At 50.3% G+C, this 24,632-nt stretch overlaps 1 long non-coding RNA gene across 2 annotated transcripts in view; it reads left to right on the forward strand.

The window, feature by feature from the left end:
* LOC140407856 (uncharacterized) overlaps nucleotides 1-24,632 on the forward strand; it is a 261,987-nt gene that overhangs the window by 226,323 nt on the left and 11,032 nt on the right. For both annotated transcript variants that reach the window (XR_011939842.1, XR_011939843.1), the window contains exon 3: nucleotides 19,407-19,525. This is a non-coding gene — a long non-coding RNA (uncharacterized lncRNA). The remainder of the gene's footprint in view (nucleotides 1-19,406; nucleotides 19,526-24,632) is intronic.

Consider the following 24,632-nt stretch of genomic DNA (forward strand, 5'->3'; position numbering starts at 1 on the left):
TTACATGGGAAGGTGTCTAGTGCAAATAGAGGGCAGATAACAAATTACAAAGAAACAATATGTACAGATGGGTAAACGGATCACAAGGTAATACAACATTCAGTCTATAAATTCAGTCTCTGTGGTGGGCGACGAGTTCTGGTTGACCGCCTCAAGGTTGGGTCAGGGGCAGCCTGCACTTGAATGGGCGGAACTGCCTCCAATGTAGAGGCCGGTAAAAGAACTGGCAGATCGGTGGCCTCGTGGAAAGGCGCGTCCTGAGGAACCAGCATGCGAGGCGGGACATCACGATCAGGTTGCGGGCGTGGAAGTAGCCACAGTGCCGAAGAAAGGAGCCATCATGCATTCGAACGAGGAACGATCTCGGGGCCACTTGCTTAACCACCACAGCCGTGGCAGACCAGCCACCGTCAGGTAGCTGAACACGAACTCGGTCAGCAGGAACCAGAGCAGGGAGATCTGTGGCGTGGGCGTCGTACGCCGACTTGCATTGATCCCGAGACTGTTGCATCCTCTGCAGGACCGGAAAATTGTCAAGGTCCGGGATGTGGATAGCCGGCACCGTCATCCATAGTGTGCGGTTCATCAGCAGCTGTGCTGGGGTTAGGCCAGCGGACGAAGGAGTCGCCCGATAGGCTAACAGCGCTAGGTTAAAATCCGAACCCAAGTCAGCAGCTTTGCACAACAGTCTTTTAACAATGAGGACCCCCTTTTCAGCCTTCCCATTCGACTGGGGGTATTGGGGGCTTGAAGTGATGTGCGTAAAATTGTACAGCCGAGCAAAATCCGTCCACTCCTGGCTGAAGAAACAAGGGCCATTATCAGTCATAACTGTAAGTGGAATGCCATGACGGGCAAAAGTCTCTTTGCATGCCTTGATGACCATTGCTGATGTGAAGTCAGTCAGTCTTACCACCTCGGGGTAGTTGGAAAAGAAGCCCACGAGAAGGACATAGTCTCGGCCCTTTGCATGAAAGAGGTCAATACCAACTTTGGACCATGGGGAGGACACCAGTTCATGCGGCTGTCGAGTCTCTTTGGGCTGAGCCGGCTGGAACCTTTGACACGTTGGGCAATTGAGGACCGTGTTGGCGATATCCTGACTGATGCCTGGCCAATATACTGCCTCTCGGGCTCGACAGCGACACTTTTCGACCCCCAGGTGACCCTCGTTGGTTTGGCCGAGGACCAGCTCTCGCATGCTCTGTGGGATTACTATCCTGTCCAGCTTCTTTAATATGCCGTCCACTACCGCTAGATCGTCCTTTATATTATAAAACTGGGGGCACTGCCCCTTTTGCCAACCATCCGTGAGATGTTGCATTACCCGCTGGAGTAAAGGATCCCTGGCCGTCTCCTGACGAATTTGCACGACCCTTTCATCAGTGGCCGGAAAGTTGGATGCACAAAACTTCACCTGAGCGTCTATCTGACAGACAAAGTCCGACTGTTCACACGGCATGGTGATGGATCTAGAGAGTGCGTCGGCCACAATGAGTTCTTTGCCCGGGGTGTCAACCAGGTCGAAATCGTAGCGGCGGAATTTGAAGAGGATACGTTGTAGCCGTGGCGTCATATCATTGAGGTCTTTTTGGATGATGTGAACCAATGGCCTGTGGTCTGTCTCGACCGTGAATTTGGGGAGTCCAGACACGTAATCATGGAATTTGTCAATCCCTGTGAGGAGGCCCAGGCATTCTTTTTCAATCTGAGCGTATCGTTGCTCAGTAGGTGTCATGGCTCCAGAGGCATATGCGACTGGGGCCCAGGAGGAAGATTCGTCCCGCTGGAGGAGTACTGCCCCAATGCCAGCCTGGCTCGCGTCGGTGGAGCTCTTCGTCTGCTTGGCGGAGTTGAAAAATTCCAGTACTGGGGCCTTGGTGAGTTTCACCCTGAGCTCATGCCACTCTTGCTCATGAGCGGGGAGCCACTGGAAGCCCGTAGTTTTTTTGACAAGATTGTGGAGAGCTGTGGTGTGATGCAAGGTTGGGGATAAACTTCCCAAGGAAATTGACCATCCCTAGGAAGCGGAGGGCCACCTTCTTGTCCTCCGGGGTCTTCATGGCGTTGATCGCCGACACCTTGTCTGCATCTGGCCGCACACCGAACTGCGAAATATGGTCGCCAAGGAACTTTATTTCTGCTTGACAGAACGAGCATTTGGCTCTATTGAGTCGGAGGCCATGCTCGTGGATCCTGTGGAACACTCGCTTGAGGCGATCGATGTGCTCCTGAGGAGTTGTGGACCAGATAATAATGTCATCGACGTACACTCGCACCCCCTCGATGCCCTCCATCATTTGCTCCATTATGCGGTGGAACACCCCCGAGGTGGAGGTGATGCCAAAGGGCATCCGGTTGTAACAGTAGCGACCGAACGGGGTGTGAAATGTACACAACTTTCGACTGGATGCGTCCAGCTGTATTTGCCAAAACCCCTTGGAGGCATCCAGCTTCGTGAAAAGCTTGGCGTGAGCCATTTCGCTGGTGAGCTCTTCTCGTTTAGGTATAGGGTAGTGTTCCCTCATGATGTTACAGTTCAAATCTTTGGGGTCGATTCAAATGCGAAGTTCCCCTGACGGTTTTTTGACACAGACCATGGAACTAACCCAGTCCGTGGGTTCAGTGACCTTAGAAATGACGCCCTGGTCCTGGAGGTCTTGCAGCTGCTGCTTGAGGCGGTCCTTGAGTTGTGCCGGCACCCGACGTGGTGCAGGAACCACAGGTGTGGCATTCGGCTTCAGCAGTATCTTGTATCGGTAAGGTAGTGTACCCATACCTTCGAAGACGCTGTGGTATTGTGCTATGATGTCATCTAATTGGGCTTGGAAGTTGACATCTGGCGAGGCCGTTGCCTCTGCGGACGACATGGTGTGGTCGAACGATGTGCACCTGCGCAGTTCAGTCGTCGGCCTCGCCGTCCCCTTGGCGCAGGAGGCCAGGAAAAGCACGCAAAATGGCCGCCCTCATCTTGACTCAGGCCCTGGAGCTGTTTTATGGCCTGCACCCGCTCCGCATCATGGGGGCCTTGCCGTGCTATCTCTGCTGCCTTGGTATGGGAGTACACCGGTTAGCGTGCTTGTGGAGGACGCAGGTTTCAATGGCGATGGTAAGGGTGAGCTGCTTAACTTTAAGGAGCTGCTGGCGAAGGGGATCAGAATGGACCCCGAAAACGATCTGGTCGCGGATCATGGAGTTGAAAGTGGAGCCGTAGTTGCAGGAATGCGCAAGGATACGGAGATGGGTTAAGAAGGACTGAAAAGGTTCATCCTTACCCTGAAGCCTCTGCTGGAACACAGCGTTCAAAGCTCTCGTTGACTTCGATGTCACAGTGGCTGTCGAACTTCAACAGGACTGTTTTAAACTTTGTCTTGTCCTCGCCTTCAGCAAAGGTGAGGGAGTTGAAGATGTGGATAGCGTGGTCCCCGGCTGTAGAGAGGAAGAGAGCGATCTTCCTGGCTGTGGTAGTATGCATTAGGGGTCATGTGGGACTGTGAAGCCGTGATGTAATTGGCTGACAGATCCCGGGTCCTGGTTGGACGTTGACCTCTAGCTCCGCCCTGAAGGCGGAGTATAAGTACCAGGAGTCCTCCCCCGCAGGCAGTCTACTACTGAACTGCGGGGGAACAGTCACGCTTAATAAAGCCTCATCGACTTCACTCTATTCGTCTCTCGGAGTCTTTGTGCGCTACAATTTATTAAGCGTGCCTAAAGGACTATGGAGCTCAGGATCATCCCTGAATGCCTGAGGATCAGCCCCCACGCAGTGAACGCAGCAGCAGCTTTCAAGCACCTGCAGACTTGTTTCGAGGCCTACCTCAGAACGGCCACCGGCCGGGTCACAGAAGACCAAAAACTACAGGTCCTGCACTCGGGGTTAAGCACGGAGATTTTCTCTCTCATCGAAGACGCAGAGGATTTCCAGATGGCGTTCGCAGCACTAAAAAGTCTCTATGTTCGCCCAGTAAACCAGATCTACGCTCGCTATCAACTCGCAACGAGACGGCAAAGTCCCGGAGAATCGATAGATGAATTCTACGCCGCGCTACTAATTTTGGGACGAGCCTGCAGCTGCCCGCCGGTGAACGCAAATGAACACACGGACATGTTAATGCGCGATGCTTTTGTGGCAGGTATGAACTCCTCCCAAATCCGCCAAAGACCTCTAGAAAAAGAGTCGCTAGGACTCTCAGAGGCACGGGCCCTAGCAGCCTCCCTAGACGTGGCCGCGCGAAATACCCGCGCCTACCGCCCCGACCGCGCGGCAGCCCATTGGGCTCCGTACGCACCCGTCGCGACAAACCCACCCCCCCCCCCCCCAGACACCCCACAGGCTTGCGCGGTCCAAACGCAAAGTCGCACCGGGGGAGCACGCTGCTATTTCTGCGGCCAGGCGAAACACCCCCGGCAGCGCTGCCCGGCCCGCGCAGCGATCTGTAAGAGCTGCGGGAAAAAGGGCCATTTCGCGGCTGTGTGCCGGTCCCGCGAGGTCGCCGCTGTCCCGGGAGAACAGGGAGCCCTGCGCGCCGTTTACTCAACCCAACCCCCCCAGCGCCCCATGTACGACCCGCAGGCGCAACCACTCTGGGTCCCGACCACCGCTCTCCCCGGAGAACAGGGAGCCCTGCACGCCGTTTACACTCCCCAACCCCCCCCCCCCGCGCCCCATGTATGACCCGCCGGCGGTACCACTTTGGGTCCCGGCCACCGCTGTCCCCAGAGAAGAGGGAGTCCTGCGTGTACCCAATGCTCCCCAACCCCCCCAGCGCCCCATGTGCGACCCGCAGGCGCCGCCATTTTGGGTCCCGGCCACCACGAGGGGAGGAAGGGCGCCGCCATCTTGGACCACCCCAGACCTGTGCGACGCATGGGGGTGGCCATTTTGTCCACCCCCGCCGCCATCTTGTGACCCCCCAGCCATGTGCGATGCATGGGGGCAGCCATCTTGTTCACCCCCGACGCCATCTTGGACGGCAACAACGGACCCCAGTGTCGACGGCTCCACGGGGTTCGAAGAAGACGCTCAACCATTACAACCACGTCTGGCTTCAATGACGCTGGACCAAGCTCGGCCCCGGAAGCTCCAGACGACGACGACAACGGTGCTGATAAACGGGCACGAGACACCATGCCTAGTCGACTCCGGGAGCACGGAGAGCTTTATCCACCCCGACACGGTAAGACGCTGTTCTTTGACCATCCGTCCCAGCGCACAAAAGATTTCCCTAGCTGCAGGATCCCACTCCGTACAGATCAAAGGCTTCTGCATAGTTACCCTAACGGTGCAAGGGAGGGAGTTCAAAAACTACAGGCTCTACGTCCTTCCCCAACTCTGCGCCCCCACATTACTGGGATTAGACTTCCAGTGCAATCTACAGAGCCTAACCTTCAAATTCGGCGGCCCAATACCCCCACTCACTATCTGCGGCCTCGCAACCCTCAAGGTGCAACCCCCATCCTTGTTTGCAAACCTCACCCCGGATTGCAAACCCATCGCCACTAGGAGCAGACAGTACAGCGCCCAGGACCGGACCTTCATTCGGTCCGAAGTCCACCGGCTACTAAAGGAAGGCATAATCCAGGCCAGCAATAGTCCCTGGAGAGCACAGGTGGTAGTAGTAAAGACAGGGGAGAAGCAAAGGATGGTCATAGACTATAGCCAGACCATCAACAGGTACACACAACTAGACGCGTACCCTCTCCCCCACATATCCGACATGGTCAATCGGATTGCCCAATATAAAGTCTTCTCCACCGTGGACCTCAAGTCCGCCTACCATCAGCTCCCCATCCGTCCAATTGACCGCAAGTACACAGCCTTCGAGGCAGACGGGCGATTATACCATTTCCTAAGGGTCCCATTTGGCGTCACAAACGGGGTCTCGGTCTTCCAACGAGAGATGGACCGAATGGTTGATCAACACGGGTTACGGGTCACGTTCCCGTATCTCGACAATGTAACCATCTGCGGCCACGATCAGCAGGACCACGACGCCAACCTCCAAAAATTCCTCCAGACCGCTAAAGCCTTGAACCTCACGTACAACGAGGACAAGTGCGTCTTTAGCACAAACTGGCTAGCCATCCTGGGCTACGTAGTGCGCAATGGGATAATAGGCCCCGACCCCGAACGTATGCGCGCCCTCATGGAATTTCCCCTCCCGCACTGCTCAAAAGCCCTAAAACGCTGCCTGGGGTTCTTTTCATACTACGCCCAGTGGGTCCCCCAGTACGCAGACAAGGCCCGCCCCCTAATACAGACCACGACCTTCCCTCTGTCGACAGAGGCTTGCCAGGCCTTCAGCCGCATCAAAGCGGATATCGCAAAGGCCACGATGCGCGCCATCGACGAGTCCCTCCCCTTCCAGGTCGAGAGCGACGCCTCCGACGTAGCTCTAGCGGCCACCCTTAACCAAGCAGGCAGACCCGTGGCCTTTTTCTCCCGAACCCTCCACGCTTCAGAAATCCGCCACTCCTCAGTGGAAAAGGAAGCCCAAGCCATAGTGGAAGCTGTGCGACATTGGAGGCATTACTTGGCCGGCAGGAGATTCACTCTCCTCACGGACCAACGGTCGGTAGCCTTCATGTTCGATAATGCACAGCGGGGCAAAATCAAAAACGACAAGTTCTTAAGGTGGAGGATCGAGCTCTCCACCTTCAACTACGAGATCTTGTATCGTCCCGGAAAGCTGAACGAGCCGTCCGATGCCCTATCCCGCGGCACATGTGCCAACGCACAAATTAACCGCCTCCAAACCCTCCACGAGGACCTCTGCCACCCGGGGGTCACTCGGTTCTACCACTTTATTAAGTCCCGCAACCTCCCATACTCTTTAGAGGAGGTCCATACAGTCACAAGGAACTGCCACATCTGCGCAGAGTGCAAACCGCATTTTTTCAGGCCGGATGGTGCGCACCTGATTAAGGCTTCCCGCCCCTTTGAACGCCTTAGTCTGGATTTCAAAGAACCCCTCCCCTCCACCGACCGCAACATATACTTCCTTAATGTGGTAGACGAGTACTCCCGCTTCCCATTCGCCATCCCCTGCTCTGACATGACCGCGGCCACAGTCATTAAAGTCCTGAACACCATATTCACACTGTTCGGTTGCCCCGCATACGTCCACAGCGACAGGGGGTCCTCCTTCATGAGTGACGAGCTGCGCCAGTTCCTGCTCAGCAACGGTATAGCCTCGAGCAGGACGACCAGCTACAACCCCCGGGGGAACGGGCAAGTAGAGAGGGAGAACGGCACGGTCTGGAAGACCGTCCTACTGGCCCTGCGGTCCAGGGACCTCCCAGTTTCACGGTGGCAGGAGGTCCTCCCGGACGCCCTCCACTCCATCCGGTCACTACTGTGTACTAGCACTAACCAAACGCCTCATGAGCGCCTCCTTGTCTTCCCCAGGAAGTCCTCCTCTGGAACGTCGCTGCCGACCTGGCTGGCGGCCCCAGGACCCATCTTGCTCCGAAAACATGTGCGGGCGCACAAGTCGGACCCGTTGGTCGAAAGGGTTCACCTCCTTCACGTGAACCCGCAGTACGCTTACGTGGAGTACCCCGACGGCCGACAGGACACGGTCTCCCTGCGAGATCTGGCGCCCGCCGGCAACACACACACCCCCCCGACACCAATCACCCAACCCCCCCCCTTCCTGCCACCGCCGCACCCCGCGACCGCCCCCTTCCCAGGAGGATCGGTCCTCCTCCCAGGCCCGACCAGGAATGTAGCCCAAGCTGAAACCGTAAGGCTCCCGGAGACGGCAACACCGGAACAAGCACCACCACCACCACCGGGGCCGAGGCGATCGACACGGACGACCAGACCGCCCGACCGACTCGTGGTGTCGATCTAACAGTACAATATGTGGACTTTTAACGAGAACATTTTGTCTTTTCCTGACGATTACTGTAAATAGTTCGAAACAAAAAAAACACCTTGTACATACTGTAATAACATGTGAAAGTTTTCCTCCCAGGACCAGCCTTGTAAACCCTTACCACCATGCGAAGCATCACCCCGCCGGGTTCATTTTTAACAAGGGGTGAATGTGGTAGTATGTATTAGGAGTCATGTGGGATTGTGAAGCCGTGATGTCATTGGCTGACAGATCCCGGGTCCTGGTTGGACGTTGACCTCTAGCTCCACCCTGAAGGCGGAGTATAAGTACCAGGAGTCCTCCCCCGCAGGCAGTCTACTACTGAACTGCGGGGGAACAGTCACGCTTAATAAAGCCTCATCGACTTCACTCTATTCGTCTCTCTGAGTCTTTGTGCGCTACACTGGCATCTGATGCGGTTTCGTGGTCGGTGGCATCAAGATACAGCTGGAACTTCTGCTTGAAAGTCTTCCAGTTAGCACCGAGGTTGCCGGCGATGCGGAGCTGCAGGGGAGGGCGGACACTGTCCATGTTACCGGATGGCTGATCGCTGGTCAAAGGCAAACTATCTCAAGGTAGGTCCGTCAAAGTCGAGCATGACTCACTGGCACCATGATGTGTTGGGTATGCCAGGTCTGCGAGGACTGCGTTTACTGCAGCAGTGAGAGAGACAGGCTTCCAACACTTAAAGAAATGCAACTCGATTTTATTGAACTCTTAATTATCATACATACTTTAACTGTGGGTTGACACTATGCTGACTTGACTGGAGACCTGAGCCTAACCTGACCAGACTATCTTACTACCACATGGTGTATGTTCTAGTTGCTACGCACGGGCTCTGGCTGTCTCAGAGGCTGGATCCCAAGAGCCCGGGAAAACTAGTGCCCTCTGGCTTTATAGTGGTCGTGTCCTGTCAGGTGATTGGCTGCTGTGTTCTGTGTGTTCACTGGTCATCCTGTGTGTCAATCACTGCCTGTCTGTGCACCATCATATACTTGCGCGTATATTATGACATCATGCACATCTTTGGACTGTGGGAGGAAACCGGAGCACCCGGAGGAAACCCACGCAGAGACACGGGGTGAAGGTACAAATTCCACACAGTCACCCAAGGCAGATTCGAACCTGGGTCTCTGGCGCTGTGAGGCAACAGTGTGCATAAGGAGATAAAAGTGGAGACAGAAAGGCAGGCACACAGGCAGGCCTGTAGTCACTCGGGTCTTTTAAAAGAGAAAACAGCAATGACAAACTATGGCCAGGCTCAGAAGGAAATTGGGGGAGGATGGTCAGTGGTTAACCTTTCTAAGGAAAATAAAATGATCCACTGATGAAAAAAGTAACCTGTTCATTATTTTGTAAAGATATTTTGTGCTGACTGAATTAAGTGAGATTGCTTACTGTGAAATAAAGCAGTTTGATTATTTCTATTTGCCATCACCTAACCAGAAGAATCTTTAGATCTGCTATTGAAGAATTTGGAGAAGCATAAGGGAACAGATGGAAAAGGCAGGAATATCCAGTTCAGTTCAAATGAGGTTGCCACTGCTACAGCACAAGGTTGCCCGAACCCATCATTAGTTATTGGGTAATGCAGTCTATTCTGGGCCATAAAGAATGTTCACAGAAATAACTAACACCACTGAAACCAAGGAATTATCTACAACCGAACCTGAATTTGTAACAGATATCCTCTTACGGGTCTCCGAGAAATGTCACATGAGTCATAGCTACAGCATTGAAAGAAACATTTGGCCGATTTCCATTGGCAGGTTATAATATTGAATAGATATCACCACAGTATTATAGGTTCACCGTATCGAAACTGAAGTTAATTCCGTTCCAGAAAACTTGGAACCAATACAAAGAGGAAGAGGGACTTTGAAGAGCAAGGATCAAAAGCAACAGATGAACTTAACCTTCCAGGACATTGTGGCATTGTTTGAACAATGAATACGCCATAAAACCAGCAAAATAAATCCATATGCAGATTCACTTGGATAAAACACAGTTACAGCAGAGCCCAGTCTGTAACATAACAGCACAAATACATCAATACAGAACCTGTCTTCACTCCAGTATGTAATAGATAAATATTGACCAAAGAAATCTCTTTGAAAGCGATTTCTACATGTGATTTCTACATGGACAAGGTAAGCCCACACTTGTTATAAAAATAAATTCCACTCCGGCAATTAATTTCAGAATAATACCTTCGAAGCTGACTAATTTCTTAGTATGCACATAAAATTTGAAGTCTTTTCATTTGAATGTAAAAATGAAAATCATCATCCACTTCCCTCTGCTATTGAAGTCCAGCCCAAGAAAGGGCTGTAAACTGGATTCCAAAATTAGTGTTCTCATTCTGTGACCAAAGCTCTTTAGCCAAAGGTTGACGTATCTTGGCTTACTAGCCAGGTACCATTCTACTCCCCAAATTGTGCCCACAATTGCTCTTCATTGTTGCACTTCACTTTGGCTCGCCCTGTATTTCTTCCCAGAATGTATTAGATTGACTAATAGTCAATAATAGTGTTTGAAAAAGACAACGTGAGTGGTGACTAATGCTCTGAAGTGCGGGCAGGATGGATTTGCGGACCTGGCTTAGTCTTCAGAAATATTTGGAGGATGAAAAAAGGCAAGTGTTCGAATGGGTTGCTGAGGCATGGAGTTCATGTCATTTTCAGTAGAGGAGTTCTTCAACGTTTTGCAATGCAATATGATGACACAGGGGAGATCTCGTGGTGCAGTGGAGAGCGTTCCTGTTTCTGAGCCAGAAGATCCAGGACCTTGTGCTTCTCAGTGGTAGAAACTACAGATTAGGATGGTGCTGTCGAAGGAGCCTCGTTGAGTTGCTTCAGTAGATTATAGTTGCTGCTACTATGCGTTGTGGTGAAGGGAGTGTATGGGTGGAATTTTCATTCGGTGAACAGAGTGCTGGCCAAGGCAAGAAAACCGGCGTGCCGTTCACAGGCTGCTCAAACTGGATTTTCTCTCCAGATAATCCAGTACTCTGCACAACATATCTGGGGTGTGTGTGGCCCAAGTTTTCATACTGGTGGGCCGGGGACAGAAAAAGTCGGCAGCCTGGAATGGTGCCCCAACATCCGATATAAACAAAAGTACTACCCCATGAATCAGAGGACTGCCCCCCCAACCCCCCACAGGAATGGGGGACCCCTCCCACATGCACAAGGGGATCCCCCACCCAACCAATAAGGGGAACTCCCTCCAACGGAGCTCCCCAAAGGGTATGCCTGGCACTGCCCCCTGGCATTGCAGAAAATGTTTACGAATGATTCAGCCTTATGTTTTGCCCCGATCCGCTGGGCTCCTTCATCATTGATGAAGGGGATGTTCATGGAGCCTCCTACCCTGTTAGTTGTTTAATCATCCACCACCAGTCACGGCTGAATGTGGTAGGACTGCTGAGCTCAGATCTAGTCCATTGTCGTGGGATCTCTTAGCTTTGGTCGTGGCATGATGCTTCCACTGTTTAGCAGACATACTGTCCTGTTGTAGCTTCACCAGGTTGGCACCTCATTTTTACGTATTCTGGTGGCGCCCCTGGCATGCTCTTCTACACCCTTCATTGAACCAGGGTTAATCCCCTGGCATGTTGGCAATGGCAGAGCAAGGAATATCTCAGGCAATGAGGTTGTATATTGTGGTTGAATACAGTTCTGCTGCTGCTGAAGGCCCACAGTGCTTCATGGAAACCCAGTTTAAAATTGCTAGACCTACTTTGATCATTCCTATTTAACACAGTAATGACACTACATAACACAACGGAGGGGATCCTCAGTGTAAAGAAGAACTTCTCTAAAAGGACTGTATGGTGGTCACCCCTTCCAATATTCAAGGACATATGCATTTGCAACAGGTAGAATGAAGATGATGCGATCAAATAGGTTTTTCCCTTGCATTGATTCTCTCAGGCTCAGTCTGACAGCTATGTATTTCCAGAATCACCAGTCTGTTAATAATGGCACTACAAAGCCATACTTGTTAATGGACATTGAAGTCCCCAACTGGTGTGCGTTCTGTACCCTTGCTGTCATGCTTAACATGGAGAGCCATGGATTAGCTGCAGGGTGTTACAGGCAACAAGCAGGAGAACCTACATGGAAATTCACCTTCCATGATAGCCAGTTTAGACCACGAGAGGAGTCTATTGTTTCAACTCTGAGTTATAACATTGTATAATTACTTATTGGGCCACCATACATCGACCTGAAAGCAGATATTCGGAGTGCATACAAAAGTGACAAGCCACCATTGCAACTACAATATGCTTTTTTTCTTATTAAATATGTAAAGAGTGATTTGATGCAATTGAGAGGCTTGCAGGCAACAATTTATTTTTAGGTGCCGGGTGGCTTCTGTATTTAGTATAATCAAGATGATTCTGACTGTTACTCCATATGCTCATCTATTCTTTGCGGAACAGAAAAGCGGCACAATTCACATCTGCCCTCAGTTTACTGAAGGATACAGGCAAAAGACATGGGGAAAATGTTTGCAGTGGTCCTTTGTGTTCATCGAATGTAGAGACAAGGGGCGGGATTTTCTGAGCCTTCACACCGAAATCGTGCTCGGCACGGGGGCAGAGAATGGTGCGTCAGACCCACGATCGGGTCCGACTCCTTCCCGCGATTCTCCGCAGACCGGAGAATCACCGCCAGTTGCACACACGTGGTCGACGCGGCGCTGGCCGATGTGGCGCCAGTCGGGGGCCATTGAATGAGGCCCCCGCGGTGATTCTCAGCCGGTAGCTGGCCGAGTTCCCGCCAGCGTGGTTCACTCATGGTTCCACCCAGCGGGAGTTCAAAGAGGCGGCTGGGGACCCAGTCCGCAACCGCCTTGGTGGGGGGCGGGGGGTTCCGTCACCACGAGGGACCTCCAGGACGGACAGGCTTGCGATCAGGGGCCACCAATCGGAGGGTTCCGCACAATCTGGGGGTGCCTATATTGTTGGGGCCAGCTTGCTGTTTGGGTCCGCCATGTTGCATGGCCGCCGCGCGCATTCGTGGACCCGTGGCCGGAAGTGCAGGGCCCTGTATCGGCAGCCGGAGCTGCGAGGAGCACTCCAGGGCCCTGCAAGCCCCCATCAAAATGGAGAATCACCACAGAATCACTCGGGACTTTCTCCAGGAAAGTCCCAAGTGATTCGCGCCCGTTTTCTCGCGGGCGTGGGACATGGGAACCGGTGACGAGTGGTGTCCCGCAGGGTTCAGTGTTGGGGCCACAGCTGTTCTCTTTATATATTAACGATCTAGATGACGGGACTGGGGGCATTCTGGCTAAGTTTGCCGATGATACAAAGATAGGTGGAGGGGCAGGTAGTATGGAGGAGGTGGGGAGGCTGCAGAAAGATTTAGACAGTTTAGGAGAGTGGTCCAAGAAATGGCTGATGAAATTCAACGTGGGCAAGTGCGAGGTCTTGCACTTTGGAAAAAAGAATAGAGGCATGGACTATTTTCTAAACGGTGACAAAATTCATAATGCTGAAGTGCAAAGGGACTTGGGAGTCCTAGTCCAAGATTCTCTAAAGGTAAACTTGCAGGTTGAGTCCGTAATTAAGAAAGCAAATGCAATGTTGTCATTTATCTCAAGACGCTTGGAATATAAAAGCAGGGATGTACTTCTGAAGCTTTATAAAGCATTAGTTAGGCCCCATTTAGAATACTGTGAGCAATTTTAGGCCCCACACCTCAGGAAGGACATACTGGCACTGGAGCGGGTCCAGCGGAGATTCACACGGATGATCCCAGGAATGGTAGGCCGAACCTACGATGAACGTCTGAGGATCCTGGGATTATATTCATTGGAGTTTAGGAGGTTGAGGGGAGATCTAATGGAAACTTACAAGATAATGAATGGCTTAGATAGGGTGGACGTAGGGAAGTTGTTTCCATTAGCAGGGGAGACTAGGACCCGGGGGCACAGCCTTAGAATAAAAGGGAGTCACTTTAGAACAGAGATGAGGAGAAATTTCTTCAGCCAGAGATTGGTGGGTCTGTGGAATTCATTGCCACAGAGGGCGGTGGAGGCCGGGACGTTGATTGTCTTTAAGACAGAAGTTGATAAATTCTTGATTTCTCGAGGAATTAAGGGCTATGGAGAGAGAGCGGGTAAATGGAGTTGAAATCAGCCATGATTGAATGGTGGAGTGGACTCGATGGGCCGAATGGCCGTACTTCCGCTCCTATGTCTTATGGTCTTATGGTCTTATATAGCCCCATTTTCAGAGTATTCTGCCCAAGATCAACTTGGTCCAAATTTTCCATTTAGCCAATCAAAGAATTGTCTGTCATCTTCTTTCTTTTTGTTTGTTTGGTTGGGTTTTGCCCAGCGCAATGTTGAGTGGACTCACTAACCTCCAAGTACCAGATGGACAATGGCAGGCCACACTTTACACATTGGGGGCTGACGACATGAGCCAGGCAGCGGCTGACCAGTGGGATCTGATGGCTGGTTCTACCGTCACAGAAAGCTCGTAGTGCCTGTTCTCCACATCAGTCAGGTTGGGCTTATCACTCATAACTACTGTCTCCTGTGTTGTGTTAACGCTCTGCGGCAAAACTGGAATGTCCTCTCCAGGGTGCCAGCCCAGGCAACATTTTTGGGGACGCTGAGCTGCCCAAACGTTAGGGTGCCCCTCTCAACCTTCCCAGTTGGGTCCAAAGGAATGTTTGCCATTGGCTTGCATGCAAGAGTTGCTGAAAGAGTGACATATTTAGACATCTGTCTACCTAGCAGGGAGTTTGATCCATCAACGCCAGGGTGTGTCCACACTGCACGTCTGGGTGCCCAACCTCTCCAGAGTATCTCTTGAAGCTTTAACCTAGGGCCACAAGGGGCCCATTTTCCATGTATTATCACAAGGAGGCACAGTTGAAGACTTGCCAATGGAGAGGCTGTGTGCTGACAGGGTGAGATTTACACATTTGGCTCTCTTTGTATTGCTTCTAGCCAGGAGTGTAGGCTGAAAATGAGTAGTGGCCTGGCACACAAAATGCTGGAAGTGTGTTAGCTCACTTCACCCACACAATGCGTGTCACATTGACCTGTTGGGCACACCTTTCTCTCAAGAATTAGGACTACAGCACCAGGTTTTTTTCAGTCTTTCCTTGTATCTATGTCCATAATGGACTCTTCTCTGTACTACTTCCAAGGATTACATAGATCAGTTAATCTTTCACGTGTTAAACCTACTGCAAAACTCTTCAAACAAGGGTCTTAGCCCAAAATATTAGTCAGACCTGGTCTCCACAGGTGCTGCCTGATCTGCTGATCGAGCATTTTCTGCTCTTGGTTCATACTTACAGCATCTGCGGTTTTTCTTTTTCTTTTCCAACGGACTGGATGTTTGCCTTATAGTTTTATTATTAAAACAGAGCACAGTACCCAAGGTGTAGTTTGGAAAAAGCAGTTTTAATATGACATCATCTGATTTGTTCTCAGTTGATCTGCTTTGAATTTCCATTTGCTTTGTTTATTTCTGCTCCACGGTGAATTAACGCATTACTTACTGAATCTCCTTTCATACCACATCCTTTTCCTCCTCACCTTTCTTTACGGATTGTATTTTATTTATGATTGTTAATTCTCACTCGACTTTCTTCCCTCTCTTAGAACCAAAGAACCATAGAATCCCTACAGTGCAGAGGGAGGCCATTCAGTCCATCAAGTTGGTTTAGCACACTGGGCTAAATCGCGGGCTTTTAAAGCAGACCAAGGCAGGCCAGCAGCACGGTTCAATTCCCGTACCAGCCTCCCCGAACAGGCGCCGGAATGTGGCGACTAGGGGCTTTTCACGGTAATTTCATTTGAAGCCTACTTGTGACAATAGGCGATTTTCATTTCAAGTTTGCACCGATCCTCTGAAAGAGCACCCTGCCTAAGCCCACTCCCCTGCCCTATCCCCTACTTGCCTAATGTCACCTAATGTGCACACCTTTGGACTGTGGGAGGAAACCGGTGCACCCGGGTGAAACCCACGCAGATAAGGGGGAGAACCTGCAAATTCCACACAGTCACCCTAGGCCGGTACAAAACCTGAGTCCCTGCGCTGTAAGGCGGCAGTGCTAACCACTGTGCTACCATCCCTGCACTGATCTCTATGGCACTCCATTCAAAACAGCCCTCTCCAATTTGACATTACTTCCCAAATAAATACCCACGACCATCTTATATCTTACTGTGTTCCAATATTTAGGTTTTGCCCTGGAATCCTGCTGCTTTCAATTTCAGTAGTACTGTTTTCAGCAATCTAAACACAGTGGGCGCAATTTAACTAAATGGGAACAAAGTCCCATAGTGCGCGTTAGCTGCGTGTTTCCCAATGCTCACAGCGCCGAGAAACAGAATGCTGTCGAACAGCACTCAAGTTACATGGGGGGCCTCAGCGGGAAGCGCATGGCCCCATTTTCTGCACTGAGGACCTCCGCTCGCTGGAACTCCTCAGTGTAGCGAGAGATCGGGACGCTATTTTTAACTTGTGCCCCAATCGCTGGAGCCCCCGATTTGACCCCCGAACACCCCCCCTCCACCCCAATGGGCCCCCCTCCCCTTGGGCACACCCAGCCCAATCACCACCGCATGACAAATGTCAGCTTGGCACGTTGGCAGTGCCAACCTGATATGCTGGCAGTGCCCCTGATTGCTGGCAGTGCCACCTGGGCACTTTGACAGTGACATTCTGGCACCCAGGTGGCAGTGCCACAGCGCCAGGCTAGCAGTGCTATATTGGCATGCACCTGGGGGCCTCTGATCCTCTGACTGGCTCCCACGAGTGCCGTTCCGCCTGGCCCCATTTGTGGAGACCAGTACTGAACGGTGCTCACCCGAGGTCTCTGAGACAAAGGGGGTAGATCCCAACAACTCAGGTAGATCGGGAAACTGCATATTACAGTGCGACTAGCTGTCTCGCTCTATTATGCAGATTTGCCAAAAAGTGATCCCACCCACAATCGGTGGGATTTAAATCGCAACGTCTTGCAAGATTGCACGAGATCTCACGAGGCGTTGCGAACCAGTTAGATCCCGGTAATGGGATCTCCCGGATTCTAACGGCCACATTGCGCTGCGGCATGCTGCTTTTCAGGCGCAGCTTGGCCATTCAATCGCTCCCAGTATGTTATACAATATCCCACTTATTCTATACAACTATAACGTCCTTCTTAACTGCTGAAAAGAGAAGCTAGTTGTTGAAGCTTTACATCCTTCATTCATCAGGACAAATGCAAGAATGCCAAATTTCAAACTATCACAAGAATATATATTACAGGAGAAATGGGTGCTGATTGGTTGTCAAGTTGACTCTGGCATGGATGAGTGCAAGATATAAAGCTTCAATGTCATGATACTTTTGCAGTATTCAAGTTCAAGCAATTGTTCTGCCACAGCCTTTCCCCCACCATCGGGAAAAAATATAATTGGCTCCTACATTAAAATGAGATGCTACTCAAAATTAGAAATGAAACATATTCCCCTAATTGGTGGTAAGATTGCAAAAAACAACACCTTTCGTATTGACTGCAGTTGGAAGATAAGTATATCATTTCCTGAACAACGTTAGGAGTCCTAGATTAAATAACAAAACCTCCAACAAATTTGTTTGAAAGAATTGCCAAAGAAATGGTACATCTCAATCTTTCTGTTGCCTAAGTAAGTACAGCTATTTATCTCCTGATTAATACAGACAGTTTTATGGCTGGACATAATAAAGTCATTTCATGGCTGCCAATAATGTTCCACGTGTCCCCTAAAACATGCTGCAAAGAAACAGCCTTCAGACCAAAGATTCATTTTGATTCTGTTCTCATATGCCCACTGTTGTATCTGCGGGGCCTGCAAAATGTAACTGCTGCAGCACAAGGAACAAAGACACCATTCAGTATGGAGAACAGCTTCCCTTCCGCACCACTGTGACCACAGAGTAGTCTGGTGCTGCATGCTATCTGATCCACATAGATTCCCACTCACAAAGAATTCAGTCTCATCGTTGTGTTCAGTGTATTCTGTTTAAAAAGCATTGTCAGAGTAAAGAGCTGAAAAGTTTGACTATCTGTTACTTTTGACTCTTCGGTGTTTTGTGTATATAAATGACCCTTATATCTGAAAGGTTACATTTATTACTCGGCTGTTAAGCAGCTAACCCCCCCCCCCACCCCCATCCCGCCAATCTTTGTATTAATGGTACGTGCCAGAGTTACAGAAGTTGTATGAAGACATTGTCTCCAATCTGGCTGCTTTAAAAAGCCCATCGCAAGGGTCATTTCCGGACTTTTGTGGGACTTTTTGACAGTGCCCACAAGATTCTTGTGCCCTTGAGTGACTTTGCACAGACAACAGCAGTATTTTTTCATCTTGTAAATTTAAAACACACATTATTGAAAATTAGACTAAATCTGAGCACACCATACATGGTCTGCACTTCCTTTTATTTTCTAAATGTATTCAGATCCCTAATATGAGTTATTTTGCAGTTAGGGCTCTACTTGTTGGTGTTTGAAATGCGAGGCATGTATCCTGCATCACCTATAAATTTGCTAAATATTTTAAATAACTTCTTTGGACGTCAGAAAAAGTATGTTTGTGTTTGTGATGTTGGCAATGTGTGTATACATTATAGGCTGTGAGAAAATGCTTCAGAAGTAATTTACTCCATGGAAAGATCCCCGAATTGTCTATGCAGTTAACAAAGCGTTCTAATTGCTTATAAACTAAAGGCAAATGAACCCGAAAAAAAAGTTCTATACACTTTTAACACAGATAAATTGCATATGTACCGCAGCTTTTCATTCCCTGATTAAGGAAATGAGATAGAGAAAAGACTAATTAGGCCACAGAGGGTCTGATGCATGAAAGAACATATATCAGGAATCATACTCGAGAGACATTTGCAAACCAGCCAGCTGACTTATTTTTCAGCTTGTCGAAGTACCTCACCTTTAGTTTCTGACGAGTCAGTTGCTACAGTTCTTATTTGTACATGGGTACAGAAATAATGGTACAGCCTTACAATCACTTCAAATCTAAAATTAAACAATTATTGAAATTGTCGTTATTCCTTCAACACTGCTTAAACAAGCATGCTGCACTTTGCTCATTAAAAACTAAAATCTTGCAAGTGGCTGTGACCAACTACAAAATGGAGCATTCCCTCTCGATTTCTAACAGTTGAACTCTGTCATGCCCAAGTGGGCATTATTAAGTAAAGATTTTGTTAAACAGTATGTGACAGCTGATACAGAATTTGTTAACGTTATCTTTTCAACATATACACTTTTGATGGAACATGCTGCTGTTTTTATTTTTTCGCTTTTATTCTTCATTCCTTTCGTCTGTGTAAAACTGAAAACACCACAAGCAAGCCGCTGAAAGTACTAGTTGGCAGTTATAGGGAAAACCTGCAACTCTCGCTTGTGGACATGCTCTCTACTTCTTTTACTCAGCTCATAACGTAAGGATAGTTGGGTCTTGTACTGTACTGACTTTTTAAAATTCTTTCATATGCAGGTGTCACTGGCAAGGCCCAGTATTTATTGGCCATCTGTCGTGGTTTAATTGCTTGGCCATTTCAGAGGGCAGTTAAGAGTCAACCATATTGTTTTGGAGTCACATGTAGGCCAGACCAGGTAAGGAAAGCAGATTTACCTTCCCTAAAAGGCATTAGTGAACCAGTTGGGTTTTTAAACAATTGATGATATCTCAATTTCATGTTTTTATGATTAATTGTATTTAAATTCCAATCAGCTGCCATGGTGGGATTTGAACCTATGTACATCAGACATTAAGCTGGGCCTCTGGATTACTAGTACAGTGATATTTCCACAGCAGCACCATCTTCTCATGGAAGAGGGATGTTGTTCATGGATTGATCATCCAAACATTCTGGCTGCCATTTCAGAGCGACATTGGTAATTATCACCTGTCGACTCTCTCAAGTTTCGTGACTGAGGAAGTCAAGAAACAACTTCTTGTCTTAATTTTTAAAAACTGAATATGCGTAATATTGTCATTTTAAAGCTTTGTTTGATGCCAAAACAATCGTAAATTTGACTGCAATCCTTGTAAGATCTGTCTCGTGGTCAGATGTGAGGTGCTGGGGTTCACATTCAGCCATCTCGATGCTGAGTGTTATTGCAGTCAGTTGGTCAGAATGCGTTGTGTCATTGCAAGGATAAAACACTCATCTTTTTTTTTTTTTATTAAATATTTTATTGAAATTTTTGGTCAACCAACACAGTACATTGTGCATCCTTTACACAATATTATAACAACACAATTGCAACTGCTTTGTCACAAGTAACACTCTCCAAAAATATAATTTAACAGTCCAATATATAATTATCTGTAGCAACGACCTATACATACTATACAGTATATATTAACAACCCTGAGAGTCCTTCTGGTTCCTCCTCCCCCCCCCCCCCCCCCCCCCACCCCCCCCCCCCCCCCCCGATCCTGGGCTGCTGCTGCTGCCTTCTTTTTTCCATTCCATCTATCTTTCTGCGAGGTATTCGACGAACGGTTGCCACCGCCTGGTGAACCCTTGAGCCGACCCCCTTAGGACGAACTTAATCCGCTCTAGCTTTATAAACCCCGCCATGTCATTTATCCAGGTCTCCACCCCCGGGGGCTTGGCTTCTTTCCACATTAGCAATATCCTGCGCCGGGCTACTAGGGACGCAAAGGCCAAAACATCGGCCTCTCTCGCCTCCTGCACTCCCGGCTCTTGTGCAATCCCAAATATAGCCAACCCCCAGCTTGGTTCGACCCGGACTCCTACTACTTTTGAAAGCACCTTTGTCACCCCCATCCAAAACCCCTGTAGTGCCGAGCATGACCAAAACATATGGGTATGATTCGCTGGGCTTCTCGAGCACCTCGCACACCTATCCTCCACCCCAAAAAATTTACTGAGCCGTGCTCCAGTCATATGTGCCCTGTGTAATACCTTAAACTGAATCAGGCTTAGCCTGGCACGCGAGGACGACGAGTTTACCCTGCTTAGGGCATCTGCCCACAGCCCCTCCTCGATCTCCTCCCCCAGCTCTTCTTCCCATTTCCCTTTTAGTTCATCTACCATAGTCTCCCCTTCGTCCCTCATTTCCCTATATATATCTGACACCTTACCATCCCCCACCCATGTCTTTGAGATCACTCTGTCCTGCACCTCTTGTGTCGGGAGCTGCGGGAATTCCCTCACCTGTTGCCTCGCAAAAGCCCTCAGTTGCATATACCTGAATGCATTCCCTTGGGGCAACCCATATTTCTCGGTCAGCGCTCCCAGACTCGCGAACTTCCCATCCACAAACAGATCTTTCAGTTGCGTTATTCCTGCTCTTTGCCACATTCCATATCCCCCATCCAGTCCCCCCCGGGGCAAACCTCTGATTGTTTCTTATCGGGGACCCCCCCAAGGCTCCAGTCTTTCCCCTATGCCGTCTCCACTGTCCCCAAATCTTCAGTGTAGCCACCACCACCGGGCTTGTGGTGTAGTTCCTCGGTGAGAACGGCAATGGGGCTGTCACCATAGCCTGTAGGCTAGTCCCCCTACAGGACGCCCTCTCTAATCTCTTCCACGCCGCTCCCTCCTCCTCTCCCATCCACTTACTCACCATTGAAATATTAGCGGCCCAATAATACTCACTTAGGCTCGGTAGTGCCAGCACCCCCCTATCCCTGCTACGCTGTAAGAATCCCTTCCTCACTCTCGGGGTCTTCCCGGCCCACACAAAACCCATGATGCTCTTTTCAATCCTTTTTAAAAAAGCCTTCGTGATCACCACCGGGAGGCACTGAAACACAAAGAGGAATCTCGGGAGGACCACCATCTTAACCGCCTGCACCCTCCCTGCCAGTGACAGGGATACCATATCCCATCTCTTGAAATCCTCCTCCATCTGTTCCACCAACCGCGTTAAATTTAACCTATGCAATGTGCCCCAATTCTTAGCTATCTGGATCCCCAGGTAACGAAAGTCCCTTGTTACCTTCCTCAATGGTAGGTCCTCTATTTCTCTACTCTGCTCCCCTGGATGCACCACAAACAACTCACTTTTCCCCATGTTCAATTTATACCCTGAAAAATCCCCAAACTCCCCAAGTATCCGCATTATTTCTGGCATCCCCTCCGCCGGGTCCGCCACGTATAGTAGCAAATCGTCCGCATACAAAGATACCCGGTGTTCTTCTCCTCCCCTAAGTACTCCCCTCCACTTCTTGGAACCCCTCAACGCTATCGCCAGGGGCTCAATCGCCAGTGCAAACAATAATGGGGACAGAGGGCATCCCTGCCTTGTCCCTCTATGGAGCCGAAAATATGCAGATCCCCGTCCATTCGTGACCACGCTCGCCACTGGGGCCCTATACAACAGCTGCACACATCTAACATACCCCTCTCCAAAACCAAATCTCCTCAACACCTCCCACAAATAATCCCACTCCACTCTATCAAATGCTTTCTCGGCATCCATCGCCACTACTATCTCCGTTTCTCCCTCTGGTGGGGCCATCATCATTACCCCTAACAACCTCCGTATATTCGTGTTCAGCTGTCTCCCCTTCACAAACCCAGTTTGGTCCTCGTGGACCACCCCCGGGACACATTCCTCTATTCTCATTGCCATTACCTTGGCCAGGACCTTGGCATCTACATTTAGGAGGGAAATAGGTCTATAGGACCCGCATTGTAGCGGGTCCTTTTCCTTCTTTAAGAGAAGCGATATCGTTGCTTCAGACATAGTCGGGGGCAGTTGTCCCCTTTCCTTTGCCTCATTAAAGGTCCTCGTCAGTACCGGGGCGAGCAAGTCCACATATTTTCTATAGAATTCGACTCGGAATCCATCCGGTCCCGGGGCCTTTCCCGCCTGCATGCTCCTAATTCCTTTCACCACTTCTTCTACCTCGATCTGTGCTCCCAGTCCCACCCTTTCCTGCTCTTCCACCTTGGGAAATTCCAGCCGATCCAAGAAGCCCATCATTCTCTCCCTCCCATCCGGGGGTTGAGCTTCATATAATTTTTTATAAAATGTCTTGAACACTCCATTCACTCTCTCCGCTCCCTGCTCCATCTCTCCTTCCTCATCCCTCACTCCCCCTATTTCCCTCGCTGCTCCCCTTTTCCTCAATTGGTGTGCCAGCAACCTGCTTCTCCCCATATTCGTACTGTACACCCTGTGCCTTCCTCCATTGTGCCTCTGCAGTGCCTGTAGTCAGCAAGTCAAATTCTACATGTAGCCTTTGCCTTTCCCTGTACAGTCCCTCCTCCGGTGCTTCCGCATATTGTCTGTCCACCCTCAAAAGTTCTTGCAGCAACCGCTCCCGTTCCTTACTCTCCTGCTTCCCTTTATGTGCCCTTATTGATATCAGCTCCCCTCTAACCACCGCCTTCAACGCCTCCCAGACCACTCCCACCTGGACCTCCCCATTATCATTGAGTTCCAAGTACTTTTCAATGCACCCCCTCACCCTTAGACACACCCCCTCATCTGCCATTAGTCCCATGTCCATTCTCCAGGGTGGGCGCCCTCCTGTTTCCTCCCCTATCTCCAAGTCCACCCAGTGTGGAGCGTGATCCGAAATGGCTATAGCCGTATACTCCGTTCCCCTCACCTTCGGGATCAATGCCCTACCCAGCACAAAAAAGTCTATTCGCGAGTAGACTTTATGGACATAGGAGAAAAACGAGAACTCCTTACTCCTAGGTCTGCTAAATCTCCACGGGTCTACACCTCCCATCTGCTCCATAAAATCTTTAAGTACCTTGGCTGCTGCCGGCCTCCTTCCAGTCCTGGACTTCGACCTATCCAGCCCTGGTTCCAACACCGTATTAAAATCTCCCCCCATTATCAGCTTTCCCATTTCTAGGTCCGGAATGCGTCCTAGCATCCGCCTCATAAAATTGGCATCATCCCAGTTCGGGGCATATACGTTTACCAAAACCACCGTCTCCCCCTGTAGTTTGCCACTCACCATCACGTATCTGCCCCCGTTATCCGCCACTATAGTCTTTGCCTCGAACATTACCCGCTTCCCCACTAATATAGCCACCCCCCTGTTTTTCGCATCTAGCCCCGAATGGAACACCTGCCCCACCCATCCTTTGCGTAGCCTAACCTGGTCTATCAGTTTCAGGTGCGTTTCCTGTAACATAACCACATCTGCCTTAAGTTTCTTAAGGTGTGCGAGTACCCGTGCCCTCTTTATCGGCCCGTTCAGCCCTCTCACGTTCCACGTGATCAGCCGGGTTGGGGGGCTTCCTACCCCCCCCCCTTGTCGATTAGCCATCACCTTTTTCCAGCTCCTCACCCGGTTCCCACGCAGCTGTATCTCCCCCAGGCGGTGCCCCCCCCCCCCGCCCATCCTCTCCCATACCAGCTCCCCCCTCTCCCCAGCAGCAGCAACCCAGTAATTCCCCCCTCCCACCCCCCCCCCCACTAGATCCCCCGCTAGCGTAATTACTCCCCCCATGTTGCTCCCAGAAGTCAGCAAACTCTGGCTGACCTCGGCTTCCCCCCGTGACCTCGGCTCGCACCGTGCGACGCCCCCTCCTTCCTGCTTCTCTATTCCCGCCATGATTATCATAGCGCGGGAACCAAGCCCGCGCTTCTCCCTTGGCCCCGCCCCCAATGGCCAACGCCCCATCTCCTCCACCTCCCCTCCTCCCCCCATCACCACCTGTGGGAGAGAGAAAAGTTACCACATCGCAGGATTAGTACATAAAACCCCTCTTTGCCC

This window comes from Scyliorhinus torazame, chromosome 2 (genome assembly GCF_047496885.1).
Source record: "Scyliorhinus torazame isolate Kashiwa2021f chromosome 2, sScyTor2.1, whole genome shotgun sequence".
NCBI classification, from domain to species: Eukaryota; Metazoa; Chordata; class Chondrichthyes; order Carcharhiniformes; family Scyliorhinidae; genus Scyliorhinus; species Scyliorhinus torazame.